This window comes from Chiloscyllium plagiosum, unplaced genomic scaffold, assembly GCF_037043375.1.
Source record: "Chiloscyllium plagiosum isolate Xiang-an unplaced genomic scaffold, Cpla_swu_hap1 HiC_scaffold_29, whole genome shotgun sequence".
NCBI classification, from domain to species: Eukaryota; Metazoa; Chordata; class Chondrichthyes; order Orectolobiformes; family Hemiscylliidae; genus Chiloscyllium; species Chiloscyllium plagiosum.
This window is the reverse complement of record NW_028270167.1, coordinates 4,696,436-4,721,976: the sequence shown is the minus strand read 5'-3', so window position 1 is coordinate 4,721,976 and position 25,541 is coordinate 4,696,436. Positions and strand designations below refer to the sequence as shown.

Below are 25,541 nucleotides of genomic sequence, written 5' to 3'. Positions count from 1 at the left end.
GATCCATTTGAAGTATAGTTCCAAGACAATATCTCCATTTTTTTTTCTGGGTCAAAATCTTGGAACTCCCTCTCCAACAGCACTGTAGGTGTACCTACCCCATTCCATGTGCAGCGGTTATAAAGGTGACTCTCCACCACTTTAAGGGCAATTAGAAAAGGACAATAAATGCTGGCCCGGCCAGCAACACCCACATCCTGTCTATGAATTTAAAAAGGCCTTCTCCTGTCCAAATGTAAAAAAATTTGGATCATCTTGTGACCATAAAATCAATAGACTATTTCCCAAAAATGTGTAATCGGTTAATTCAAACGGACTTAGTGCCCAAAAATTGCAATAGAATGGAAAAATAATCAAGAAGTTCTGGAATAAGGACAAGGCTTGTAATATTGTTCAGATTTGATTCCAGCAACGAATAGTGAACAAGTATAACTTACTTTGCAATTTATAACATCAGTTTCCTCCTTGTCCATGATCAATAATCTTGCTCATGTGAAGGATAAGCAACTTTATCCTTTGAAAGAACTTTTCAACATTTGCCACATATAACTTTAAAAAAAAACTCTTTAGTGACCAGTCTCAGGTTTATTCTCTCCTGAGGTTACTGATTTATGATGTAGAGGTCTTGGTAAGATCTCACTTTTCCAGTGGTGGGGTGAGAAGGGGAAATAATAAGAGCTGTTAGAACTAGGCTGTGGACTTGGCAAACAAAATTACTTGAAGAATATCAAAAGAAACTTAACATTAAAAGGTCAAATACAAGATTATTTCCATTAATCTAACCATTAATTATTATAAACATAGAATGATGTGGAAGAGTAATGAAGCTGGAACTGAATCAGTGTCCTCTGGTTGCCAAATCCTCTGCTACTGAAACCGCTCCTCAGTTTGAATGTCTTTATAAAATTTCCCCTTAACTGTCTTGGTTAAGAACAATCCCAGCTTCCCCAGCATCTCCACAAAACTGAAAGCCACTCAACCCTGATACTTTTGTAGTAACTCTTCTCAGCACTCGACATAATCCTAGCATCCAAGACTGAATACAGCTGCAGTGGAGGTCTAAGAACTTAAGGACAGGGTAGTGGGAGCAGACCAGACGCCCTCCTCAAAGTCCATTCAATAAGATCATTCACAAGATAACTCTGATCATTCCTTTAGTGGCTAAGAATCTAGCAATCTCAGTCTTGAATATCCTTAACAATTGAACAAGTGGGGTATAGAATCTCAGATCCACAAACCTCTGAGTAAATCGATGAATATTGATACAAAATCTTTGATCAATGCAATATCAACAGAATTGGTTGCAATTATGTGGACAGTAAGAGAATTGAATGCAACGTCAACAGGCACCACAGTCAACAAGATTCCTTTGTTCCAGCCCTTGCCTGTTAAAAATGAAACTAAATAGTTCACCATGAATAAAATATAAATCTCACCATGGGTTTAAACTGCAGCACCCACCATCTGATGGTTTAAATATAATTCACTTGCATCAACTATTAGATTTCTGCCCCTGCTCCCTTCTAACAGTTTCTGAGAATGCCAATTTTTGCAGCTGGCAGTGATGAGCAGCCTTCGAATACCCTTCTTCATGAGTTTGTAGTCTGCTCTACCTCAGTAAGCACTACATCTATTTGAAACCTGTCCTCACTCAGAATCAGCAATTAGAGAAAATTATCTTCTTTCCAGGCTGAAAGGTTCAAGCCAGTTGTAGCAATCCATCCTTCACCCTCACAGAGGCCAACACTGACCGTGGGCCATCCCTGAGGTTTCCAGGTTGGAACAACTTGCTGCTATATCAAGCTGTACTGGTCATTAAAAAATGGCGCATTTAGTTTTATCATATACTATTAATTTGAATTGACGTAGCACCTTACACAACCTCATGACATCCCAAAACATTTCGGTTGTTGTAAAAAGGGGAACAAAATGAACCAATTTTTGCACAGCAAGTTCCAAAAACAATTGTGAAGACCAAATTACATGTTTGAATGATATTGGTGGAGACATAAATTTTGGACAAGATAATGAGGAAAACCTGCCTGTTCTTTGTTGAAGTAATGGCATTTCCCTTCAACCCAAGAGGACAGATGTTTCATGTCTCAATTGATAGCCTACACTTCAATATCTTGAGTGTCGGTCTGGGGTTTTGCATTTGAGTCTTTGAAGTGGGACTTGAATTCCATCACCTTCTGCCTCAGGAGCAGGTGCATTCTCTGACAAGCCTCAGTTAACAACTGCGCAGAAAGGAACATTCAACCAGCCCATTCTCCACATCATGGGGAACATCATCTCCCATTATTGTGGAAACGTCATCTCCACTTCATGGTGATTGAGCCTTCTGATTCAACTAACAAATGTGCAGACGAGATGAAGGATGTTTTATTACTCAATATTTCTACTGACCAGGAATGGGTTAACGTTTTTTAAGATGGAGTTGTGGCAGGAAGAGAGGGTGGTGGGTACTTATAGTCTTTATAAAATGCCTGTTGTAAACCATGAACCTGATTAAAAGCAGTTCAATGCAGTTAGACCAGTACAAGGACAGACTGTCCTAAAGGCTTTTTACTTATACATTTACATTAAAAATTAATAGCTCCTAATGGATTCAAACCTTTTGTGCAGCAAATATGAATTTCCCCTTCCTTCTCCCATTATATGCGACACTAATCATAAGAAACTTTCTTTAAATGGAGGCCAAATGTTTTTGTTGTCAGAAGGCTGGTTTTTAGTTTATTGAAATGATATTTTTTATGTATTCCATTAACCTTTATAAACTTGGATGTAGGTCTCACTTCAATGTCTCCCATCATCCCGTCCCCAATTTCAGTCCAGTTAACTAGTTCACTTGGTATCTCAGGCACATCAGAGCAGTTCAGAGTCATCAGTTGTGGTTCAGGAGTAGTCATCTCTAATTTGAGTCAGAAGGATGTGGGTTCAGTTCCCACTCCAACAAAATCTAGCTTGATGATGCCGTTGCAATGCTGAGGGCCTTCTGCACTGCTGTTGTACAGATGAAGCATTAAACAGAGACCCTTTTTGCTTTCTCAGGTAGATGTGAAAGATCCCAAGGCATTGTTTTGAATAATAGATTACTAATATTTATTCTTCAATTAATTATCACTAAAAAAAATTATCCAGTCATTCTCACATTTCTGTTTATGAAACTTGCCATGCAGAAACTGGCGATCATACTTCCTAAATAGTGGCGATTTTTCAAAAGGACTTCATCGGTTATGAATGCTTTAGGAGCTCCTGTGTTTATAAAATGCAAGCCTTTTTTAAAATGCTTAACAGTTCAAATTACTCACATCTGCTCTTTGCTGCTGGAATGTTTAAATATTTGCAGCCAGAGCTAAATCCCAGAATTAAAGATTACAGTAAAATTGCTTCAGTCTCTCTTTGTGAGCCATACAAAGAATGATTTATTTTGTGCTTTGCTCTGCATTGGTCAACTCGACTTGCAAAAAAAGTTTGAAATGCAATTAGGAGAAGGGTTTTCACTGAGCATACCAGAAAATAAAAGGATGAAAAATGGCAAGGTTGAAACTTCCAAACTGAAATCTGTTGAAAATGTAACTATTGCACGGTGTGGGAGCCCACAATATAAAGAAAAAATCAATGACAATGGAGTTTTGTTTTGTCATTGTTTTTAAATTACGTGCTAGGAACACTGAAAATACAAACAGGATTATGTTTTATTTAGTCCTAATTAGATCCAAGACAACCAAGATAAGACAGATAAGAGGAAGAGGAAAGGGAATCACCATGTTGTATAAATTTAATTTGTGTTATATGAACTAGAAGCGTCATCATTGGTAACTCAGTACATTGTTGATAATAAGATTAAGCTTTTATTACTGCAAAAAGACAGATGCATGCGGTATCCACTGGGTTTCATCGAATATTAGTTACGACATAATGTAACAAATACTTTAATTTGGATGTCTTCTTGCATTAAAAACAATTACAAATTTCTTGCTTTGTGAATTAACACTTTACCAACCAACATTTACACAATTTTCATATACAATAAGGAGGATAATTGCTGTCTCAATCGCCAAGTTTCATATTATATTTATTCCAAGACATTTTATAGCAAGTATTATTTGGAAATGTTTGCACGCAAATATATTTTCATAAATAGAGGCATTCATTTGTATTCCAAAAGGAAACTAGACATGGTAAATGAATGTTGCAAGAATGAGGCTAAGGCTTTGTGTGATTGATCTCTCTGTCTAGACAAAAGCTGTTGGAGAACCCCAGATATATTTACACATGTGAAACCTTGGATAATTGCAGAACCTATTCACATTCCACTTCCCGCTTAAAGACAAATCACATTCATCAACCCTCAAGAAAAAGGAATTTTATTTCGAAATATCAAAACCTTTTTACTTACCAACACATTTATTAATATCAGTTTATGGTGAACATTTTAGCAGTTATCATTGGCGGTTGCAATATATAGATAAAGGACAAAAGCTAATCCAGTGGTTGTCATCCAATTCCTTAAATAATCAGATAGATTTGGTCCTGATTTAGGTCTCACATTTGTGGAAACAATTGCAACCAAGCTTTTCTCAATGGAATTAACAACAAACCATATAATATTGAGTACTAAAGTGACCATGACTGATTGAAAGCACAATACATCACCAGTTTAACTAAGTTTCACACCACAATATATTGAGGAAAAAATTACAAATTGTGGTTTTAATGCACATATGATACCAAAGTCATTCATTTTACAAAACAAAAAAAAGCAAGCTAAGACAAAAAAGAGATGTACGAGGATAAGTTTGTAATAACAGATTATAGTTTTGTATAAAACAGACAAGGACTGTGTGCATACATTTTAATGAATGAGTGAGAAAATCGATAATTATTTCGATAAAATTTATGCATGAATCTTGTGGAATTAGGTAAGGAACAAACTCAACCAACGACACAGAATAGACGAGTCTACTGTAGAAAATGTTTATCTGATGCCTTGCTTCCCCATTGTTTTTAAAGCCTTGATTTTTTTGTTATTTGCACAGAAAGCACAAAAGCTGGTATTATTATTTTCCAGTTTAATCTGGTTCCCATTTCCCAGTCACACACCATTGCACACCAATCAGCTTCAGTGTTGATGCCAATTTTAAAGTGTGTGGTACAATTATTAATTACATTTAATGTAAAGCAGGTAGAGCTGGGACATCAGGTGCTGTGTGTACAGTCAATTTCAGTTTAAATGAATAACACTCCGACATAAAAAGAGCATAACCAAAACTGCAGTTATTTAATATTTACTCCCATGCTACAAATGCTCTTACAACACATACATCTTTCAGTTCACTCCTCCAGCTCAGATGCAGTTCAATTAGTGTTGACGGTTTCTCTACAACTCGAGAACACTACCGCCTGTCTTGTGCCTCCATTGAGGTTGAACTTTGCCCCAGACATTCAAGTGCAGCAAAATAACTGAGTCAGTGGACCGACTGGAGACTAGCTTACTGGCATTGGCAGAAGTGGGGTTCAATTAGATGTCTAGGCCACGGAACAGAACCTGAACCAGTGAAGAATTTTAATAATTAGGAACAAAGGAACAGGAGGAGACTATTCAGCCCTCCTTGAATCTGTTCCACCACTCATGTTGTGGCGACCTGTAATGACAACTGCATTCACCCACCATGGCTCCATATCTTTCATAACCTTGATTTATAATTTTCTGAAAAATATTTGCGGAATGCGAGTAGCCTACATTATTTCCTCCTATTAATTTGCCTGCAGAAGATGATGAACCGCCTTCCGGAACCACAGCAATCCGTCTGGTGTGGAGATATCGACAGTACAACATCTGTCAGATTTTTAAATTATTAGCCAAGGCAGGGAGTGCCACACTCTAGCAAATCATAACGAGAAGTGTTTTACTATCTTATCTCCCATAGGCCAGGATGTTAAAATTGTAATTTAACAGCTCAGATGTTTAAAATATTTGTCATTGTTGTGGACTCCCATTGCAGAAAGAGAATCTCACTACCTGCTCTATCAATTCCATTCACAAATGACATAAGAACTTTCAACCAAATCATTCCGTTACTTTCCACATTCCAACTAATGCAAACATGGCTTATGTAATCTTGCCCCAATTTAACCTCTGGGGCCAATAATATTCTGGTGAATTGGTGTTGCGTTCCTTCCAAAATGCCTTATTTCCTACCCTCCAGATCCCTCAAAAGGGACTACTAGGTGCACTGTTCCATGAGAATAGTGCCCCCTGAGCTGATATCACCGCTGTGTTGTTAGGTCTTCTCCTGAGATATATCTTCGGTAGTGCAGACGTGCATCACCACAGATCCATGCATCACCTCAGGATATCTGAAGTACTTCAAAAATACTCAGTTGCTGTGAAGCTGTGGTCACTGCTGTAACACAGGAAACTTTGTGCAATGTAGGAAGCCTGGCAGCTAATTCATACACAGCAAGATTCCACAAACAGCAACAAGCTAATAACCACATCAACTGCATTAGTGACATTGGGCGAGGGATAGTTTTATGCAGAATGCTGGGAAGATAAACTGACACCATGGAATCTTTATCACCATGTCAGGTGGCAGACTTGGTTTAACATTTCATCCTGTCTCTGTGGGGGCCAGTCTGGATTATGTGCGTAAATCTCTGAAGCTGACACAGAACTGGAAGAACCAGCACAGACCTTGGAATTAAGTCTAGCCATTTAACTTGGTGGATGCAGTGGTACTCCACTCCTGACTCAGCATCCTCTTAATCATTTCTGTTTAAAGTTGCTGACCTTGTAAGGTTCACTAAATTCACACAGTGGAATGCCTCCTCACCTCTTCCTTCGGAGTGAAAGGCCCGCACAGCATCAAAGGCCAACAGTCTTCATTAACAGATGGAATGGAACCCGTCAACTTTACATTTTGAGAGGTCTTCAATCCTTCACTTTAGAACATAGTGAACAAGCAAGGCCATCCAAATGTTGTCAAGAAGTTGTCCTACATTTAAAGTCAAAACAAAATTCAAGAAAATTCATGCTTAGTTCTTAAGAACCCTACAAAAGGATCTGTAATGGAAATCAGAGCTATTTAGGAGGAAGACCAGCAAGAGAGGAAAGCTCAACCTGAATAACGTCCTTCTGCATAATAGAATTCCATAAGAATTTGCAAAAGAACAAAACTGCTATGGAGGAAGGAAGCAAAGACTGCAATCCAATAATGAATATTGGAAAAGATATGATAAAATAAAAGTCCTGCAACTACAGATCAGAAATGAGGGGGAAAGATTGAGAAAGGAACAGCCAAGACTGAACTGCGTTTGGTATAAAGCAGAGAAGAATATTTTAAAGTTTTGGTGGATTAGATTTGAGGATCAGGCAGCATCAAAGTTAGTTTTTTTACTCAACTATTGCTGTTCTCTCTAGCCAGCTTTTCACCTTGGAGCTGCTGCCCAAATCCTAACTCCTCACAAATTCTGTTTGCCCATCACCTGTGGTGCTCAGAGAAAAAATGCTTACAATTCTCATCCTGGTTTTCAAATCCTTTCATGAGTTTGCCCTTCCTCATCTCTACAACTTCCTCCAATTCTACAACTCTCCAAGATCTCTGTAGTTTTGTGTTAACAAATAATTAAGTTTAGAAGATGGCTGTTCATAGATTAATTGATGTCTAGATATATAAAAGGGAAACAGCTGGGAGTAGGGAAAAGAGAATTAGACTGTACAGTCAATAAACCCTCTGCACAAAGAAAATCAATGTCTCTTAGTTTATGTTTGACCAACCTGGGTAGAATCTATTAACATTGCAGATCCTCCATTTGCTTCACCCATATCTGACAGCCCTACACTCTAGAATTCCCACCTTCAACTCCTCTGCCTCACTGCCTCCTTCAAGATCTTCCCTAAACCTCTCATTGAACAGCAGCTGGTCAAAAGCAGGGTATGTGGCTCTGGCAAATTTTTTTTAAACATCAGACTAAACTAAAGTGAATCACTTTGGAACAGTTTGCTACATTAAATGCACTCTTACAAAATGCAATTTATTGTTGTCTGTCAATGAATATGTCCCCACACTTCAGATTTTCCTGAAAGCTTCAATGTCAGAGTGTTTCTGGCCTGTAAGCGAACAATTTGTGGTCAGTGTAATTCAGTGGTTGGGAACAACTTGTTGCCAGATGAGTAACATCACAGCTGGTTGTCAGATTGAACCTCTCATAATTGTTACATGAAGCTAATTTCAAGAGTCCAAGGGCTGAGAGGGGAATGGGATGGGGAAATAGCTGGATCCAAATGAACTACAGTAATTAGTGCAGAATGTTGGCAAGTTAATATGATAAACCACCTGTGTCCACAGGAAACGTATTACACCCCAGTTAAAACTCAGTTGGTAAATGCAATCTGAACGGAGGTACAACATGAAGCTGCATCTGGTTCCAAAGAGGACTGTTTTCATTTGACACTCTCACTATCAGGCAGGTTTGATGATGTTCTTTGAGATGAACAGTTGCAATCAAAGATCCTGTAAGACAGTGCACCACAACATAGCTGTATCCTCAGCAAACAGTGGTTAAGCAGCCACTGCCTTGGATAGTAGATGCTGCCACTTTCTCCAGAGGTGATAGATCAAACTATCCCCATATGCAGCTTGGAGAAAGTGAGGACTGCAGATGCTGGAGAGTCAGAGTCAAAAAGTGTGGCGCTTGAAAAGCACAGCAGGTCAGGCAGCGTCCAAGCAGCAGGAGAGTTGACGTTTCACGCAAAATGCCCTTCATTAATGATGAAGGGCTCATGCCTGAAACATTGACTCTCCTGGTCCTTGGATGCTGCCTGACCTGCTGTGCTTTTCCAGTGCTACACTTTTCGAACCCATACATGGCTGCAAAGTCCTTAACGATCAAACACATCAATTTCTCCCAAATATAAAGATACCCACTCTGTTACACCTGAAGTTATAGCCTGATTAGGATTTGGATATTGATATAGGATATGTTCATTTTCTGACAACACACAGGAGAAGACATTAGGTGGATAGCCCATGGGAAATGCAGGGTTACGGGGTAGGGGGTAAGTATGGGTGGGTGGGATGCTCTTCGGTCTTTGGGGACTCGATAGGCCAATGACCTGCTTCCACACTGTAGGGATTCAATGATTGATTGTAAGTGTGCTCCTGAGCACTGAATGCTTCCTGGTTCAATTCCCAACCTGAGTGCCAATCTTTTAAAAAAAAGGTCCTATCTCTGATCTCCATATTCCAGAATTAGTTGCAGTGGAGTTTGAAGTTCAATATTTACTTCTTCAGAAGTAGGAATTCTATCACTAAGCAGAATTCTCACTTCAGATCCAGTGAGCATCAGAAAGGGACACTGAATATCTACTATAATAAAGGCAAAACAATGTAGTTGCTGCAAGTGTGAAACAAAAAGAAAGCTGGAGAAACTCAGCAGGTCTGACTGTATTTGTGGAGAGAGAAACAGAGTTAACATTTCAAGTTCAGTGTGACTCTTCTTTAGCAATAATAAATATCCTCCTATACAATGGCAAAGACTGGTGGATGTCTGCATGGCACAAAAATAACGTAGGCTTCACAAAATGTTAACAACACGCTGATAAAGGATGCCCATTGTCAGTGACGTGCAGCAATGGCAACATGGTTCAGTTACGGTGCACTCACCTTGGAGTCAGAAGGTCATGGCTCCATTTCCCACTCCCAGAGTCACATATCAGCAAAATCAAAACTGATACTCCAGTGGAATACGGATTGTTGCAGGATCACAGTTTAATAACTTATCAGAAAGACGATATCTAAGTGCCTAGGGTGGAAGGGTGGCTCAGTGGTTAGCACTGCTATCTGACAGCACCAAGAACTGAGTTCAATTCTACCCTCAGGTGACTGTCAGGGTGGAGTTTGCACCTTCTCCCAGTGCCTGAACAGGATTCCTTCAGGTGTTCCAGTTTCCTCCCACAGTCCAAAGGTGTGCAGGTTATGTCATTTTGACATGGTAAATTGTCTGTTGTGACCAGGGATGTGCAGGCTAGGTGGATTAGCTAAGGATTTTGGATTAGTGGTGCTGGAAGAGCACAGCAGTTCAGGCAGCATCCGAGGAGCAGCAAAATTGACGTTTCGGGCAAAAGCCCATCATCAGGAATAAAGGCAGAGAGCCTGAAGTGTGGAGAGATAAGCTAGAGGAGGGTGGGGGTGGGGAGAAAGTAGCATGGAGTACTTGGGAGTTGCAGTGGGAGAGGGACTCCCTGAGATTCTTGTAGAGAGAGGACATGCAGGGTGGGAAGTGGGATGCTCTTCAGAGGGTCAGTGCAGATTTGATGGGCTGAATAGCCTCTTTCCACATTGTAGGGATTCAATGTATGCCCTAAGTTGAAAATGTATGGTTGCCTTGTTCTATTTCAAAGATCAGAGTGTCTCCAGACCATTAGTGTGGACCCTCTGGAATACTAGCCCAGTCCAAGCAGGTCCATTACATCAGCACAAGTTTCCCACTATCTGGTCTAAAGAACAGGAACAGGCCTTTCGGTCCACAAAGCCTGTGTCGTTGCAATGCCTTTTGTAAATCAAAAACTTTTTGCCTCTACTTGATCTTTATCCCTCGATTCCCTGGTTATTCATATATCCATCAAGATGCCTCTTAAATATTGCTATTGCATCTACTTCTACTACCTCCCCTAGCAGCACGTTCCAGGTACTTAACACCCTCTGTGTAAAGAAATTGCCTCTGACACCTCCTTTAAACATCCCTCCAGTTTAGGTGCAATCCATCCTTCTTGGTAAGGTCTCACCTGCCCCCAGAAGACATCCCAAGTTGCACACACCTGAAGCCCTCCCTCCTAGACCACCTCTTTAGCTATGTATTTAACTATACTATCTTCCTATTCCTAGCCTCACTGGTTGATGTCACAGGAAGTAATCCTGGGATTACAACCCTGGAGTTCCTGCTTTTAAACCTCTGACCTAACTCCCTGAATTCCCCTGCATGACTTCATTTCTCTTTCTGCCAATGTCATTTATACCAGTTTGTACCACAACCTCTGGCTGCTCACTCTTCATTTGAGAATATCCCATAGCTGCTCAGAGACATCTTTAACCCTGGCACCAGGGAGGTGACACACCATCCTGAAGTCTCACTTGCAGCCACGCAAGCACATATCCATGGCCCTATCATGACCACTCACTGAGACTTCAACCTTCCCTGCTGTAAAACAGAGCCAGCTTGGTGCAACTGATGGCATTGTTTTAAAAAAAAACTCTTTCACAGGATGTGGACATCACTAGCTAGACCAACATTTATTGCCCAGATGGCAGTTAACAGTCAACTGCGTTGTTGTGGGTTTGAAGTCACATGTCGGCCAGACTCAGTAAGGTTGGTATTTTCCTTCCCTAAAGGACATTAGTGAACCAGAAGGGTCTTTTTCCTTCCTGACAATAGATTCATGATCATCATTAGACTCTTCATTCCAAATTCTTATTGAATTCAAATTCTACTATCTGCTATGGCAGGATTTGATCCTTAAATCTCCAGACCATCACTTGGGATTCTGGACTGAGTCATGATAATACCACTAGGCCATCACCTCTTCTATTCTGCTTGGATTCCTGTAGGTGGGGACTTCTAATGCTGGATAGTTCAATGCACTGCCATTTCTACCTCATCCCAGTGGCTACTCAGTAAATGTAGACTTGAAGAGCATGGACCAGCATCTTAGTAAAGCTCAGTTCTGATTGCAACCACATGATCAGACATGTGCTTTCTAGTAGGGTTAGAACAGCTTTCCAGCAGCTACTAATCAGGCTGTAAATTATCACAGTCAGACACCAATACAGTACACTGTCAAAGTAAACCTTCTGCAATACATCCAAACCAAAAACACAAATATACAATGTGCATAGCAGGTAACAGGCCACAAAGTTCACTGGGTAGCTAAATGAGATGCTATGACCAGCAGTAATGTTTACTAATTATGATTAAAAAATGTCATTCATTGCAATTATAAACAAGGTCCTCAGTATGTATATTATGTCCTGAGAAACCTCACCTGTCTAACACATCTTCAAAATGATCTCCTCCAGACCATCAGCCCACCTCCTAAAAATGACATCCTTTGTACTGCAGCGAACAGGCAGATCAGTCCAACTAGAACATACTGTTTATGCTCCATGCAAGACTCCTCCCACTGCATCTCATCTTAACAATATAACCTACTATTCCTTTCTCTTGTATGTTTAGTGAGGTATGCTTTGAATGCACTTATGCTACTACTCTCAACAATTCCATGTGGAAGCAAGTTTTACATCATCACCAGTCTCTGAGTGAACAAATTTCTCTTGAATTGGGATTATTCAATAGATCTTAGCTTGTTTAAAATAAACAGACTGGGCTTTGGATAAAAAGTCCAGGTTTTGAGACGGTGTGTTAGTATCTTTCAAAAATTAAAACAAGTCTATTTTTCCCTGTTTACTGCGACTTTTTATGAAATGCAGGCTTTTGTTGTTAATGAATAGACATCAGAACAAATACCAAGAATCTATTTTCAGTCACATTCTCTGTTCTGCATCTATCAGATTCTGGACTTATGCAACAGTTGAGAATATAGAACAACATTTGGCCCAAATAATCCACACCTGTATTAATATTCCACTCAAGCCTCCCCAAGTCTTTCCTCATTAGACTGCATCAACATGTTATTCTATTTCTTTCCTCCTTGTGTTTAGTAGGATGGTTTGGACGAACCTAAGTTTAGAGTAGGAGGCTTGCCAGGAGTATAATATCACATTTTGATTAATGAATGGTCAAAGGATTCAGCAGATAAGCTGAGGCATTGAGGTGGACAACATTACGAAGGAATGAAGAGGTATTATTTACGACGGCCATGTCATGATACCACAAGAGGAAGAAACACGAAATACCTGGGCCAGACTTTAGTGGAGCAAGCATCTCATAGGGATGTTTTCCTTCACTTTCAGATTGAAATAAATGTGCACTAGAATTTTCTGGAAGACCAAGACTTCCAATGACACACCTCTGGAACTATCAGGACCTGAACCCAAGGCTTCCAGTTCGAGGCTTGTGATTGTATATCCGGTGCAATGGGATCAACATCGTATCTCTTTAACCAATGAGACTGAAGGGTCCAAGAATAAAAACTGAAAAGAAAGACAAAGTAAATTGGAGTCAAATCAGGTACAGGAGGGGAAAAAGATAAAGTAACAAAATCTAAAATTTTAAGAAACCTTCGAGAACAATACTTTGTAGGAAAGAGATGCCACCATTTAACTTGTTCCCTTTCTGGCCCGGAGAATTTGAGTGACATCTTGGATTCAGACATATCTCATTGTGCTATTGAGTATTAGCCTTGCGGTTGAACATTGAAGTAATGGGTGATTAAAGCAAAATCTTGGAACTTACAGAGAAGCTTAAGGGAAATTTAGTGAAACACCCATGTTCATAAGGCTAATGGCAAGGCAGTGCAAATTACCCAGCAACTTGTGATGATTCATCATTGACAAGTTCTTGGATTATTCACAAATTAATAGCTAACAGTACTAAATTAGTTATTTTTCAAGCAAATTCTGGCCAAATACAATGTGGCCTATGGTGTACAGTGAGAAAACGTTGTTGGTTATCAGCAAAATTGTCTTGAGTCAAATTGGAAAATTCAAGTATAATTTTTTTAAGGATATGTACCAATAACCTTTCTCCACCAGCACCTCCTTTCAACCTTCCAGTGCACTACTTTATGAATGGAGCTGATTTTAAATATAAGGAAAGTTCCACTCTAACAGCACAAGGAGCTAGAAGCAAACAATGTTTTATTCCAGGAATATCATGAAGAGCTGAAAGGACCAGTTGACTAGAACAAAATAATCAGCTGATTTCAGCTCTAAGCTATTTCAGAAACCGTTTCCGCTCAAATAAGGAAAACAATCTTTCTTTATATATGATTCGGAGATGCCGGTGTTGGACTGGGGTGTACAAAGTTAAAAATCACACAACACCAGTTATAGTCCAACAGGTTTAATTGGAAGCACACTAGCTTTCGGAGCGACGCTCCTTCATCAGGTGATTGTGGAGGGCTCAATCATAACACAGAATTCTGTGTTACGATCGAGCCCTCCACAATCACCTGATGAAGGAGCGTCGCTCCGAAAGCTAGTGTGCTTCCAATTAAACCTGTTGGACTATAACCTGGTGTTGTGTGATTTTTAACTTTCTTTATATAGTATCTTTGCCTTAACAAAACACTCCAAAATATCATAGGTTTATAATGTGACAACAAGATATTAGACCAGGAAGAGAAAAAGCTAACTTTTAAAGGAAGAGAGTGAGGTGTATGGAGGGAATTTGAAAATTTTGGGCTAGGCAACTGAATCAAATAAAATTGTTGGTGCTCAGTATTAGAGTAGTGTGGATATCTTAAAGAGTTCTAGGTCTTAAGGAAATTTCAGGAATAGACGGCTCAAGAATGAAGGGATCTGATTTAATGAAACTGAGCAACAAGTTCGAGGGGCTGAATTGCCTCCTCCTGCTCTTATTTTTGTCAGGAGGAAAATGCACTGGGTTCTATGAGAACATTTCAAAGAGTAGTGAGCTAATGACTGAACAGATTTTAAGTAAAAGAGGTTGAGGTTTCAATGCATGACCAAAGGTGATTTTTATTTCAGCTAATGATGTAAAATCAAGAGGTGGAATTCAAAATGAGAATAGCAGATCCTTAAAATTGATAGCCAGCATATCATTTGATTCCATGCCATGAGCAGGGAGAAATCAATGGCAGACATAAACGATATCATGCCATCAATTCAAAGAGGCGCAGTGGGTTCTGAGGGGACTTGACTAAGCGGATATGAAAAGGAATGTTTCCTTTTGTGGAAGAATCTAGAAGTAGGGGTCATTACCGAAAAATAAGGACCACCTATTTAAGATGGTGACAAGGAAACATTTTTTCCCTCAGCAGGATTCATGTCTTTGAAATTCCCTCCCTCAACACGCAGCAAATTCTGAATCTTTAAATATTTTTAAGTCACGTGTTGGCAGATTCTTGATTCCCAAGAGAATGAAAAATTATCAGGGATATGCAGGAATGTAAAGTTGAGGTTAAAATCAGATCAGCCATGATCTTACTGAACAGGTTCAAAGAGCTAAGTGGCCTACTTTTGTTCATTGTTTTTATGCTCATATGGTCTCCATGGTGTCCTGAGTTGAAATTCTTCCTTCTATTAACATCACTATCACAAAGTAACTGGTTGCTGCACATCAATACTGAATAATCTTCAAAACTACACAATTGGCTATAAAGCACTTTGGGTGAACAGTAGGCTACATAAAGGCAAAAGCAAGGACTGCAGATGCTGGAGATTACAGTCAAGATTAGAGTGGAGCTGGAAAAGCACAGCAGGTCAGGCAGCAACCGAGGAGCAGGAAAATCACGTTTCGGGCAAAAGTCCAATTCCTGATGAATTTAGGCTTTTGCCTAAAATGTCGATTTTCCTGCTCCTCTGTTGCTGCTTGACCTGCTGTGCTTTTCCAGCTCCACTCTAATCTTGACAGTAGGCGATATAAATGTAAGCCTTTCAAGTGAAATATGGGCCAGGAGCAGGCAGGTGAGAATGGTTTACTTTGGGATTATTCTGGATTAGTGGTGCTGGAAGAGCACAGCAGGTCAGGCAGCATCCAAGGAGCTTTGAAATCAACGTTTCGGACAAAAGCCCTTCATCAGGAATAAAGGCAGTGAGCCTGAAGCGTGGAGAGATAAGCTAGAGGAGGGTGGGGGTGGGGAGAAAGTAGCATAGAGTACAATGGGTGAGTGGGGGAGGGGATGAAGGTGATAGGTCAGGGAGGAGAGGGTGGAGTGGATAGGTGGAAAAGGAGATAGGCAGGTAGGACAAGTCCAGACAAGTCATGGGGACAGTGCTGAGCTGGAAGTTTGGAACTAGGGTGAGGTGGGGGAAGGGGAAATGAGGAAACTGTTGAATGGAACTAGGGTGAGGTGGGGGAAGGGGAAATGAGGAAACTGTTGAATGGAACTAGGGTGAGGTGGGGGAAGGGGAAATGAGGAAACTGTTGAATGGAACTAGGGTGAAGTACTTTGGGATTATGTTCAGCATGGACTGACTGAACCAAAGGGTCTGTGCTGTATGACTCTATATTAACACATTTCACATGTCTATAACTAAGTCCCCTCACATTTTTGGGTAGGATATAAGGAAAGTTTCTCAGGATATCTCACCACTACATTTGAACATAATCTTTCCTGTCTGCTTTGATTTAGTTAATATCGGATGACGTTAACATGTGAAACATTTAGAAACTGAACTAAAGATGTAATAAGATGACACAAAGAAGGCCATGAAGATACTAATAAAACACCAATCACATAATAACATGCCTCCTTTTGTCTGGAAAGCAAACAATTTACAAATAAAGTGCACCCTCTAATCATAATGATAAATGTGGCAGCTATAATTTAATCATGTTGTGTGATATTCTGATTGGAGCTGTGCTGTCATTATGTAATTAGAGCACACTATCCACCAGTTAAAACACTTCTGTAACTCGAATTAGTTCCCGCCTACACAGAGCTACCATGTTTGGTTCAATGGGTTCTTGAAACACCCACAATCCAATGAGAAAGCAAAGCAGGAGGCCATTTGGCCCACTGTATGTGACCCAACTCTTTGAAAGGGTTGTCCAAAGATGTGCAGGTTAGGTGGATTGGTTGTGCTAAATTACTCCATAGTGTCCAGGGATGTGCTGACGAGGTGGATTGGCCATGGTAAATGTAGGGTTACCATAATGGGGGGTGGGTGTGGGCAAGATTCTCTTTGGAGGGTCAGTTCCATCTTAATGGGTTGTCTGACCTTTATTTGCACTGTAGGGATGTATGATTCTATGAATCTATGATAACAGTCCCTTTGCCTAAGGATCTGCAAATATTTCCTTTTGCATTTATCCAGGGCCGTTAGGAATGGGCAATAAATGTTGGCCTCTGAAACATCCCATGACCAAACAACAGCAGGTGGAGGAATTTGAATTCAATAAATAAACCCGCAACATAAAGCAAGTTTCAATGATGGTGACTATGACAACTATTATTAGGTGAGACAGTGTGGTCAAAAGGTCATGATGAATTGTGAATCTATTGCACTTTGCACACGAGAGCTTGAATTACCTCCTCATTAATAATTTTGCCATTGTTTCTCAGCGTGGGTTACTATAGTAGCTCAGCTGGGAACAGTGATGATCTAAACGTCCTGGCATTTTGATGAGGGTGTGGTTTATTTTAAGTGACACATTGGCCAGGAGAATAAAGTAGTTGACTGCTAGTCTATTGTCCTTTGCACACACTTTGTTTGAATGCCACCTTTGTTATTATTTGAGGGTCTTGTGGCACAGTGGTATATCTACTCACAACCAGGAGGCCCAAAGTCCCACCACCAAGAAATGTATTCTAACACATCTGAACAGGAAACAATTGGTATGGGTACAGCAAGAGCTGAGTGAGTGAGTAGTCCACAGTCTATCTACAAGGAAAAAGTGTCCTATTTAATCTTAGATCAGAGTTAAAACAGTCATGATTTTATCCCATGATAACTATTCTCAGCCTGTGATTAGGACAAGGCATCCTGGATGGTTTTCTGCATTTCTCATTGAGGTACAACTCAGACCACAATGTCCGAATTATAAGAAATCCACTGACTCTCAAATTTGCATCTGGGATCATCTGCTTTATAAAATCTTTGGCTATATGGAATGGTAATGTTATCCACTAGAACCAGAGAACTTCACTAATCCTCCAGTGGGAATCTCTCTTATCTATGAGTCAGTCGATCCAAAGAGTTAAGTATAAATCTGGATCAACAAAACCCACTCACGATACTGAGGGAGTGTTGTACTATCAGAGATGGCAACTTTCAGATGAGATACTAACCCATGCCTTGTTTACTCTCATAAGTGAATGTAAAAGATCCTATGTCACCATTTCAAAGAGGAGCAAGGAAATATTGGTGTCACTTCCAATATTTGGGATTAGAATCTTATCTGAAAGGTCATGAAGACTGATTTGGTGAACCACTGTCTCCAGGAGAAGAACAAAGGCAAGTTGAGGGACATTGAAGGACGTTTCCTCAACTTAAAGCATAACGTTACAAAGAGTAGCAAAATCTCACTTTGTTGGCTGAGATGTACCACAACTGTGGGTATAAAAATACCTCCATTCTGAGAACACGGTCTTCATTAACAAACCTGTTCTCATCCCTATAACCTTGTCCAGCCCAACAATATTCCAAGATTACTGCACTCTGTCAATATGGATCTCTTGCAGATCTCCCGTTTCCATCGCTCTCTGGTGTAATAAAACAATTTGTCCCTGATGACTTCTAATAGTGATAGAGTTTTCCATTTCTTTAACCCAAAGCTCTGGAGTTTCCTTCCTAAACCTCTCCGCCTCTCTTCAAGTTACCTCATCACCTCAATAACTCTAAATAGGAGGCTTTTATTTAATATTAATATTACCGTGAAAGGCTACAAAACAGAACCTTTCAGTACAACAAAATAGGCTATGTGAATGCAAGTTATTGTTGCAAAAGGCACAACTACTAGAAATACTCCTGTATAAGGCATTGAACCATGAGGCAACGTTTGGGGGTTGAAGCAACAATAATTCTACAATTCTCATCTACTAAATGAGGACTACATTTATCTGCAGTTTATCTGCAACCCCAAAGAGAACTGAACTCTCAGAGCAGTTCATAATATTTTTTCTGTAAAAAGGAGGTATGTGATGGGGATTACACGAGGAATGCTTTTATGTTGTTTCGCTGCATTCTCTATTAAACCAGAGAAAGCAGTCAGTATGATGGATGCCTTGATGCCATTCCCCCTTACCATCATGGCCACTTGCATCCAAATCCTGTTGACATAACCCATTTAAATGAAAAAAAAAGCCCATTTGTACTATTACCAGTGTCACTGTAAAGTGCTGGGAGTACTTGGAATCTCAATATATCCAGGATTAATTACATTCCTTTCCCTCTGCCTCCACCCATCTCCAAGTATAATTCTTTTTGTCTGTGTGTGACATCGCCAGTGAATTTGAGCTACACTTAAACACTAGTGTCTCCGTCAGCCAAATTCTTGATGTTGAAATATGTCACCCTGGGGGAGGTGGGGGGTGCTCATGCTCAAGTGTCAGAAAGTGCAAAATGAAACATATTTTTGTACCTTGAAATTATATGGCACATCCCCACACTGGTTCTGCATTAGGAGGTGAGGGGTGAAGGGTGGGGGGTTGGGGGGAGGGGGGGGGAGATTTTTTTTGCACAAGGTCAGAGGTGCTGAGAAAGATGAGGGACAAAGGGAACACTGAGAGGCGAGAGTCCCAGAGAAGAAGAGCCTTTTTGAAGAGGGTCAAGTCAAAGGTCAGACCAGATGGACGGGTTTATGCAAAACTGAAGCATTCAGCCACCGAAGGTTCCATTCTAGTCTGAACACAAGTAACAAGGACATGTGGGAAAATGCTCCAAGTGGGGGAAGGCGGACACCATTGTTCAGAGATGTGGAAGAGTCCAACAGAAGCTTGCATAGCATGAATGATGTCACCATAATCGCATGATTACAAACCAAGGAGGATTGAAACTTTTCCCTAATGGTGTTACTGTCTGCAATGACCCCTGAACTTAAATCATAAATAACAACTATCCATGTCCACTGATGAGGGCAGAGTCTCCTCTTTTTGTCACCTCTATGGGTCCCACATGAAACAGCTTTGATGTCATTTCATTTAAGGTACCATCAGCTGCAAACCCTACAAAAAATCAGAGAGAAAGAAAAAGGGAGAGCAAGTATGAGAATGTGTGTAGGAGAATGAGTGAGCCAAAGCACTTTAAGACTATAAAGTTTCATTTCATAGTGATGTTTTTCAACCCTCTCTTTAACACAAGGCAAAATGGAATACCTCAGAGGGTCATGCAATACATTAAGATGGGGCTTAATAAATATGTAGATGAAGTAAGCGAAGATGTTACTGTGGTCTCAGTTGTCATGTGTTAATGCTTTAAGAGGTTAGACCTGTATGACATTGCTCTATAGTCTTACCACCATGCATTGTGTAAAAATAAACAAACAGATATTAAACAAAGAAACCTGGTCTTAGCAACTAGTGTGCAGTGGTTAGTACTGCTGCCTCACAGCATCAGGGACCTGGGTTCAATTCCAGCCTCAGGCAATTATCTGTGTGGAGTTTGCACATTTTCCCATGTTTGCATGGGTTTCCTGTGGGTGCTCCGGTTTCCTCCCACATTCCAAAACATGTGCAGGTCAGGTGAATTGGCCATGCTAAATTGCCCATAGTGTTAGATGCATTAGTCAGGGAAACTGTAGGGAAATGGACCCGGATGGGTTACTCTTCGGAGAGTCGGTGTGGACTTGTTGGGCTGAAGGGCTCTACACTGTAGGGAATCTAAAACTATCTAAATGTATTAAGACTCAAAGAACCCACATTAAAACATAATCCAACAAGTTGTGCCTGATAACATCTCTAGATGGATTGGTTACTATCAAGACACAGAGGTTCAGGGTGAGACTTTATTACAAGTGCAAAGGATTATGGAGATCAGGGAGGATGTGGCCTTTCTATAAACAGCTGTGTAAGAAGTTTAGAACCCCGTAACAACTTGGTAATCAACAGCAGTGTGGGCAGAATTGGGGAGTGTGTGAGAAATTGATCAAAAGTTTTAGAGACTAGCCTCTCAGTGCTGCGAGAGTAACATTAGAAGCAGAAATATCAGCTATTACCATGTTCCTGAAGAAGGGCTTATGCCCAAAACGTCGATTCCCCTGCTCCTTGGATGCTGCCTGAGCTGCAGTGCTTTTCCAGCACCACACTCTCGATTCTGTTTATTGCATACTAATATAAATACCACTGAGTTCTAAACAAGTCTAAGTCTGAAGAGAGCTCCTGCCGTTGATTTCTCCTTGACCAGTCTGTCTTGAATCCAATTTCTTACTGTAGACATAAAACCACAAGACAAAAAATAAACCACCAAGCTGGGGGACGTGGGTGGGAAGGACCATCTCTGATGAACAGACAAATCCTGTGGCGTTTTAAGGAATCTGAAAGCTTGGTCCTGGCAAGATCAGGAGGAGAATCACTGGAGCAGATTGTATTGCTTGCAATTGGCTTGGAAACACTCCCAGAACTGAGAGGAAACACCTTTTGGTGAATCCATGTTATGATTGAGTGAAATGCAGCAGACGTGAACCCATTGGAAGCTGGAAGTGACTGCAGACTTTCTCACAGAAATTATCATCATGTGGAGAATGTCTTGTATTGGACCAAAATGTGCTATGGGGTTTTGTTCTTGTTGAACAGTAACAATAAGGATAACTTTCTGCAATTTAGGGTACTGAACTACCTACTAATAAGTACTACTTACTAATAGCATTCAATTGATGTTGCCTTTAGTTTGTTAGTGATAATAAAAAAATTGAAATTTTGGAATCTTGTTTCTGGGGTTAATTTAGGTCAGAGTTTCTAGAAATTTAAATCTCTTATTAAATTGGATATAGATTAGATTACATTACAGTGTGGAAACAGGCCCTTCGGCCCAACAAGTCCACACCGACCCGCCGAAGCGCAACCCCTACATTTATCCCTTACCTAACACTACAGGCAATTTAGCATGGCCAATTCACCTGACCTGCACATCTTTGGACTGTGGGAGGAAACCGGAGCACGCGGAGGAAACCCACACAGACACGGGGAGAACGTGCAAACTCCACACAGTCAGTCGCCTGAGGCAGGAATTGAACCCGAGTCTCTGGCGCTGTGAGGCAGCAGTGCTAACCACTGTGCCACCGTGCCGCCCACTATCTTACATTTGTTTGAGAATACTCACCGGAGAGTTGCTGTGGGTATTTGTCCAGTTATTGGTCTCTATGGGAATAGTAAAACATGCTACATCTGATCTGAAGGCACGATTGATGCTAGAAAGAATGTGTTTTCCAGCATTGATTGTGGGGTAAAAATAAAAGAAAAACACAAAATGGAATAGGGAATAAAATGAACAAAGTCCTTTCCCAGGCAGACAGCCAGAAGGAGCTAAAACCATGAGGGTCACTTGTAGCCTGCTTTCAGAGAGCCTGCAGTCTTTCAGGTGAGAGTTTAAACAAAACCACCTCAGATGGATGTACAATATCCATTCTGAGGAAGGGTCACTTGACCCAAAATGCTAACTCTAATTTCTCTCCACTGCTGCTGCCAGACTTGCTGAGCTTTTTTAGCAACTCCTGTTTGTGTTTCTGATTTTCAGTATCTGCAGATCTTTATTTATTATCTTGTACAATATCTCATGGCCACTATTTCTGGGAGTTCTTCCTAGTAAACCGGTCAATATTTATCCTTCAACCAGCCTCACTAAGGATGATTATACATTCATTATCATATTGCTGTTTGTAGGGAGCTTACTGTGCCATGTTCATTATAACCATGACTTCACTTCATCAAGTACTTCTGCTGTAAAGCACATTGACACATGTTGAAGCTATGAAAGGTGCTATATGAATGAAAGTCCCTTCTTCATATTTTTTCCAGCAGTCCATTTATGGATGTTCTCTCAATGTAGACTGAGGCTGTTGGAAGGGTGGAGAATAACACATCTGTGGCCAATTTCTGCTCATTCATGCTGAACAGGATTCTGCTATTCAAACAATAAAGAAAAGCAAAACACTGAAGCCACCTGAACTGGCTGCACAAACAACTCGATTACGAAATGGATGGCTGAGGAAATGGGCTACAGAGACAGAGCTCATACTGATTGGAAGATTACTTTGTTTCTCCCCGATCTTCCTTCAGCTATTAACATAATGTTTCACATTCTGCTCTAACAGGGTCGACCTGTTTAAAGTGTGAGCTCCCTTTGTTACCTTCTCTCTTTACATCTATTTTACCACAAATGATAATGTCCCGCTTAAAAAAAATAAGCTTCCAAACACAAGATGGATCTAGTTTTGTCGACAGTGTTTGTGAAAACCTCACCAGCACTGAACGCCATCATTGAGACCTTCCTTGTCACAGTGTTTTATCTCTCAACTAACCTTATGGTAAAACATTCCCCTTTGTAATTGCATTGTTGCTTGCAGCACTTTGTGACATTGCACCAGCATCTCAAACGGTGTGTAAATGGTGGGTCTGACTGATTGGGCTAAATGGTCTCTTTCAAAGCTCCTTTGAAGCTGCACAGCCCAACAGGGAATAAACTAGGGCGGCGATAGTCTAGTGGCATAATTGCTGGACTACTATTAATCCAGAGACCCAGGGTAATGCTCTGAGGACTTGGGTTTGAATCCTGCCATGGAATTTGAATTTAATAAAAATCTGGAATTAAGAGGCTAATGATGATCATTAATTGATTGTTGGAAAAACTCATCTGGTCCATTGGTGTCCTTTAGGGAAGGAAATTACCGTCCTTACCTGGTCTGGGCTATATTTAACTCCAGACTCACAGCAAAGTTGTTGACTCTTAACTGCCCTCTGGGATGGGCAATAAATCCAAGCCGAGCCAGAAACGCCTTCCTCATGTGAATGAATTTTAAAAAACAAGTTTTTGGGATTGGTTTGGGCCCTCAATGGTGAGGTGCAGCGCCTGTCCTGTGGAGACACATGTCCCAACAAGCGAGTGAGAAGCACTGTCCAATGATATTTCCCCCATTACCTCCTGTGGGCCATTTCGTCTAAACATGCCACTGCTTTGACCCCTCAGCCATGATATTTTCTCTTCGGTGTTGTGCAGGTACCAATGGCATGTCTGTGGTGGCTGTGGTGAAGACTGTGCCAAGGCAGATGCCCTCCTTCATCTTTGAGGAAGACAGCATGGATACCCAAGAGCAGACACTGCCAAGGTCACATCCTGCAATGTCTCCCAGCTCAGCGATTCCTTAGTGGGTTTATTTTCTTGATTAGAATCAGGAGCAATGGTCAGGTGCAGAAGAGGTTTACTAGGATGCTGCCTGGAGTAGAGGGTAAGAGCTAAAATGAGAGGCAAGAAGAACTCAGGTTATTTTCTCTAGAGGCTGAGGGGAGACTTGATAGAAGTCTATAAAATTATGAGACATATAGACAGGGTTGATGGTCAGAATCTTCCCAGAGTTGAAATGTTTAATACTAGGCACCATGCATTTAAGGTGAGGGTGGAAAGTTCAAAGGAGGTGTGACAGGCAGGTTTTTTACACAGTGAGCGGTAGGAGTCTGGAATGCATTGCTGGGATGGTGGTGGAGGCGGATAGTGGAAAATGAGGTGTTAGAACATAGAACAGTACAGCACAGTACAGACCTTTCAGCCCTCAATATTGTGCTGACCTTTTATCCTATTCTAAGATCAGAATAACCTACATTCCCCTCATTGTTCCAACTTCCATGTGCCTATCCAAGAGTTGCTTAAATGCAGCTAATGTATCTGACTCTACTACCACAGCTGGCAGTGCATTCCACACACTCACCACTCTCTGTAAAGAACCTACCTCTGGCATCCCTCCCTAATCTTCAGCTTGCACTTGGCTTTGCTGAAACATTGCAGCAAGCCCAAGACACAAATGTGAATGAGAGAGCATGATGCTGTCTTGAAATGGCTAGCAACTGGAAAGTCAGGACCATTCTTACGGACAGAGCAGAGCAGTTCCACAAAGGCGGTCAATGTTTGTATATAAATGCAAATTCTGTCCATGCTAGAGGGCAGCAGTGACCAAGTGGTTTAATGGATTAACTTGGAGGCACACAGTTCTGAGACAGTGCAAACATACCAGCTTCAGCCAAAACAAAAACCCATTCCCTGATGCAGCACTAGAAAGTGCACAGGTGCTCACACAAAACCAACCCAAAATTCTTCCTTTCATCTGCAAACCAGTGAGGATCATCTAATGAATGTAACTAATGATTCATTCACTTATTAACTGGGTTAGTGAAGGAGTGAGAGTAATCCCTGTGGAGCATACACCAGTATGAACTAGTTGAACCAAATGGCCTGTTTCCATATTGATCATTTTATGTAAAAGCTATGGAAAGCATTAATATGGGCTCCTGTGGCTCAGTGATAGCATTCATACTTCTGAACTAAGAGACCCAGGTTCAAGTTCCATCTGCTCCAGAGTAATAATATCTGAGCGAGTTGATAGAAAATATCTAAAAAGGTCATCAATTTCTCAACCTCTTTGGAAGGCTGAAATGAATGGGTTATCTCTTTCCTAAGATGATTGCTAATGCTAGGGTAAGATTCCTCAACGGCAGCACATTGCAGTAGACCACCATTTTCTGTGAAATGAGTATACTTAGTGGACAACCAGCTTGACAAACTTGCCCTCTCATTGAACTGTGAACACCAGAAGATATCACAGCAGTTACACTGTCAATGAACTCCTGGGATCCAAAGCTCAGAGTAGGCTGTGCAAGTTCATTAAAGAACAACTTATTCTTCCATGTTGGCACAGTCACATGGGGTACTTTTAAAAGTGCGCTCACATCAAATCTACATGCACATTGT

At 40.7% G+C, this 25,541-nt stretch overlaps 1 long non-coding RNA gene across 2 annotated transcripts in view; it reads right to left on the bottom strand.

Annotated features, from left to right (window-relative positions):
- The window catches only part of LOC122540576 (uncharacterized), a 124,084-nt gene that overhangs the window by 79,600 nt on the left and 18,943 nt on the right, over positions 1-25,541 (bottom strand). For both annotated transcript variants that reach the window (XR_015751963.1, XR_015751962.1), the window contains exon 2: positions 12,918-13,154. This is a non-coding gene — a long non-coding RNA (uncharacterized LOC122540576). The remainder of the gene's footprint in view (positions 1-12,917; positions 13,155-25,541) is intronic.